This window comes from Nannobrachium achirus (genome assembly GCF_963921795.1).
Source record: "Nannobrachium achirus genome assembly, chromosome: 4".
In the NCBI taxonomy this organism is placed as follows: Eukaryota; Metazoa; Chordata; class Actinopteri; order Myctophiformes; family Myctophidae; genus Nannobrachium; species Nannobrachium achirus.
In genome coordinates, this window is record NC_137813.1 from 32,370,793 (window position 1) to 32,375,792 (window position 5,000).

The 5,000-nt window shown below is 42.5% G+C and overlaps 1 protein-coding gene across 1 annotated transcript in view; it reads right to left on the reverse strand.

Annotated features, from left to right (window-relative positions):
* LOC308282829 (uncharacterized protein) overlaps positions 1-5,000 on the reverse strand; it is a gene marked incomplete at both ends in the record, with an annotated part of 142,628 nt that overhangs the window by 84,953 nt on the left and 52,675 nt on the right. The gene's annotated exons all lie outside the window — the stretch shown is intronic.

Here is a 5,000-nt window from a genome sequence, read left to right on the forward strand (position 1 = left end):
AAAGAGAGATGGAGGGGGTGTTTAGATGAGAACAGTAAAAGGGATTTAGGAGTATAGGCAATGAGACATAAAGTACAAGGGTAGAACATAGTTTGCAGTTTTGTATAAAGTAACTAAGTACATTTACTTAACTACTGTACTTAAGTACACTTTTGAAGTATTTGTACTTTACTTGAGTATTTCCAATTTCCAATTCTTGTACTTCTACTCCACTACATCTCAGATCCAAATATTGTACTTTTACTCCACTACAATTATTTGAAAACTTTAGTGACTAGTTACTCTGCAGGTATACATTATAATATTATAAAACATACATGAACCACTTTAGCCCTATTTCATAGCTAGGCTGTTTGAAAATAGTCGATCTACAAGCTCACAACGCGTCGCAACGCTTTGTAGATCTGCTGTTTTCAAACATTTTGTACTTTTACTTTTGGTACTTTAAGTACATTTTGATGCCAATACTTTCAGACTTTTACTCAAGTACATTTTGAATTCCAGACTTTTACTTGTAACGGAGTACATCTACATTGCAGCATTGATACCTTTACTTAAGTACAAAATGTGAGTACTTTTTCCATAGTGAAAATTGCATTCATGGTCTGGAGAGGGCACTTTAATAAGACAAGTAAAAGGGCAGGGGCAGAGCCGCTGAACAAGACTTCATTGTGGTAGCTGAACAGCGGAACAACCAGGCACAGATATATATTGAAGCCCATGGTGCATTTGTTGTGTGGCCATTGGTGCCTGCACCGTTGCAGTTAAGCACTGTATACGTTATTATCCCCTTGGGGAGGTTTGTCCTCTGCAATCACCCTTCCTAAGTACTTAGAATCAATGAGCAGCCACAGTACAGCAACTGGGGACCGACTCCAGTTGTAATGCCAGTTCCTTGGTCGAGCGCAATGGCAATAATGTGTATGTACTGTACCTAGCATGCATGTCTTTTGGTGTTGGAGGAAACTGGAGTAAACCTACAGCATGCAAACTCCACACAGAAAGGCCTCCTGCCAAGGTTCAAACCCAGGACATTCTTGATGAGATGCAACAGTGCACACCCGCCATTCAGCCATGAAACATCCATGGGTGTCATGAATCTGGTGTCCCCCTTGGGATAATAAAGGTATCTATCTATCTATCTATCTATATGCCCATGGCTTGCTGAAAAGCGCCATTGGAAAAACAACTCTGACACAGATCGTTCACGTCTCCGACAAAGAAACGTGGCAATAAAAACTGTACGGAGATATAAATCACAAAAGCAGAAGGAATGAGAAACAGGATGAGTGTATATGGATGTTTGCCAAAGCATCAATCACTTAAAAACAGAACAGCATCCTAACTCTGCCCATGCCAGGTGTCTTTGAACTACTTCTGAGGCTGCCACTAAAAGTGGAACAGCAAACAGGAGAGAATGTTTAGAAAAATATATTTCAAAAACTCCACGCACGTACACATGCACGCACATACGTAGACAGACTGACAGACAGACAGAAACAAAATAATGTTATTGTGTATTTACATCCAAGCTTCAGTATAACAACATTCAAATTGCACAACCAGTGGTGTGGAGTTTTGTCATAACATACTGTACTGTTACACTGGGCTACTGGAAGTGGCTAAACGGCAGTACAGGAAATATACCGCCCAAGGAAGTTACATTTATGCTGTGCAGATCGTTGTGATTGGTCATGAAAGACAGATTCCGCTTCTAGGGGAAGTACTGTAGCATACAATGGAGTGCCAACCTTTAGACTCTTTAGTTCTATACCAGGCTGCTTGTGAGATGAGAAACGCTTGGGAATGAGGTTTACATACTGTACTCTGATCCCAGGGATCTATACTTGGTCCCCTCCTTAGCCGATCAAGTGTGTCAAAATGCAATGCAATGTCTATTATGACGTCCAGAATTGGAGCATTAGGGTTCACTAGAAGCTCGGCCGCCCGAGCGCCCTGGCCAACTCGGGAACAATGTATATAGGGGATGAATGCCCCGCCCTTTAATGCAAACCCCATTATACCTGTTGTCATAGGATCTGTTTTGACCATCTGTTTGTGTGTGTCCATTTATGCCCATATATGGGGATATCTATCTGTCTACGTCCATTTTATGTCCATATATGGAGATCTCTGTAGGACCCGTTTTGACCATCTGTTTGCCTGTGTCCATTTATGCCCATACATGGAGTTATCTGTCTGTCTGCGTCCATTTTATGCCCATATATGGAGATCTCTGTAGGACCTGTATTGATCATCTGTTTGCCTGTGTCCATTTATGCTCATATATGGAGATATCTGTATCTGTCTGTCTGCATCCATTTCATGCCCATATATGGAGATCTCTGTATCTGTTTGTCTGTGTCCCTTTATGCCCATTATGGAGATCTCTGTATCTGTCTGTGCCTCCGACTGTGTTGCAGACACAGTGCTGGTTCCCCCTTTAATGCAAACCCCATTTTCTACCACTTTTTCGAGTCACGTGTTCAAATACTGGATTCTGATTGGCTAAATTCCGGAGGTTATGAGAGGACAACTGCCGCAAAGTTGTGTGTCCGAGATCAATGCGCCTCAGTGTACATCCGGGGACTTTCCCCCAACCAACAAATGAAGGTCGCAGCGGTCCTATGTTTACTAACGTGCGTACTATCGTCGCCGATTTATTTGGATCCAATGCAATCCGCCAACTTTAAAGCCCCTTTTCTCTGAACCTATGCCTTTCTGGAAGCGAACAGCCTCTATTTACGGCCGGAACGGTGCTTTTAACTGACGTTAGCTTAGCTGTAAGCTAGACGCATGGATTACTATGGAGTTGGCGCCATCTGTTGGTGAGTAGAAGATGTTGTTTGTGGAACTATCTGCTGTCTCGCGGAAGTTTTATAGGCAATAATGATTGTAACTTAAGATCCTTGCAAGTTACAACTATGTGTTTTCTTTCATGTATACGGGAAAAAGTGGTAGAAAAGCTATTTACCACTCGGGGTCGGACATTATGCTCTCATAATGTCCTGAGTGCGGGTGTTATCGGACTCGGCTGCGCCTCGTCCGATAACACCCACACTGCGGACATTATGAGAGCATAATGTCCTCTCACTCGGGGTAAATTGCTTACATACCTGTTGTCATAGGACCCGTTTTGACCATCTGTTTGCCTGTGTCCATTTATGCCCATATATGGAGATATCTGTATCTGTCTTTTTGCGTCCATTTTATGCCCATATATGGAGATCTTTGACCATCTGTTTGCCTGTGTCCATTTATGCTCATATATGGAGATATCCGTATCTGTCTGTTTGCATCCATTTTATGCCCATGGCGGGGAACGCGCGTGCCTAATTTGAAATAGGGAATGACTGCCCCACTCTTTAATGCAAACCCCATTATACCTGTTGTCATAAGAGCCGTTTTGACCATATGTTTGCCTGTGTCCTTTTATGCCCATATAGGAACATCAGAATACGTAACCATGGCATTTTTTGTTGACTCATGTGGTGTACGTGATCTCAGAGCCTTTTATGAAGTGATGTCACAATGAGTCAGCGCTTGCGCCGATTTCCTCCGGAACAGCCTGATGTCAACAATCAGCTCCGCATAAGGAGATTCCGAACGTTTTGCGCCGGTTTCGGAAAACCGCGAGTCGGGTCGAGGCCCAGCACTGCACTCCGCGCGGTGGCGGGGAACGCGCGTGCCGAATCTGAAGCCGGTGGGACGAACGGTTCTCGAGATACGCGGATTACAAACAGACAGACACGCAGACAGACAGAGATTTGTAGCATTTATAGATAGATTAGCGGTACAATTTGATGTTTTGCTGCGTTACACACAGTACAGTAGAGAGCAGTTGAGTTTGCAGAAGCAGATCGTTGTGCCTTTTTTCCATCTACATACACCATATATCTTCACAGAAAATAGCCAATCTGTGCCCTCTGATAAGGCCTTCTGCGTGGCTGTGCCCCTAAGCAAGGGCGAATTATAGAGGGAAGGGAATAGCAGTTTAAAAATGGAACACTCCTCAGACACCGCAGTCAGTGCTAGAGTGGAGGATGTCACAGACGGCAGAGACCCACTGTACCACTGTTTGCTGGGCCGATTAGGCTATATGAAATGTTTTGGTAATATATTGACTAATTGAATACCATCTTTACATAACTAACCTAAATGTTAAAATGCTGTAGCAGTTCCAGTATGGAATTCATTATAATCTCTTTCTACAAGAGCTCATTTGCCTTTAATCTGATCATGTTTGCACTGCAGAGACAATACTGGGAGAATCACTGGATCAGTACAATAAAACTGATTCATCACAAATGAATCAACTCATAGCCTGTTGTTCCTTTATCTTAGGTTTTCAAAAAATTCCAGTAATTTCATATGCCTTTCCGATTGATTGATTGTTTGATTGATTTGTATCTTAATTTCCTTTTATTCTAAAGAGAATAGAAGAATGAGACATTACTCTGAATTTCTAAATGAAACGTATAGTTATACATACTGTAGGGTGACCATGATATATGGTCACCCTATGTTGAGGCCATATGTTTTACAATGCCCTAAGGTGATTGTCATAACATTGAATATTAGCTTCTATGTAAAACACCAGGCTAGGAACAGCTTGGAACATCTGGACAGGGAATTAGAATAACTAATATTATCCCCACCCTCGCCATCCAGTGATGAGCGGTCCTTGAGCAAGGCACTTAGCCATTAACTGTACCGTAGAGGCTGTGTTCACGCCTTCACGGCCATGAGCAGAACAGACTGTGGTTGTTAGCAGGCAGCATCTTGGCATCTTTAAACTGTAGCCTAAAGCATAGATCTACTGATCACGGTGTGTACAGCAACAACAACTTGCCTCAATAAATAAAAGTAAACAAGACGTGTGGCTTCCCTGTGCAATTCACAAGGCTCTAAGAAAGTTTGCTAAGTGAGTGTAATTATCAGTTGTTGAGTAACTTGATGTGCAACATTGCTTTCTCACTCAACAGTAGACAAACCAACAA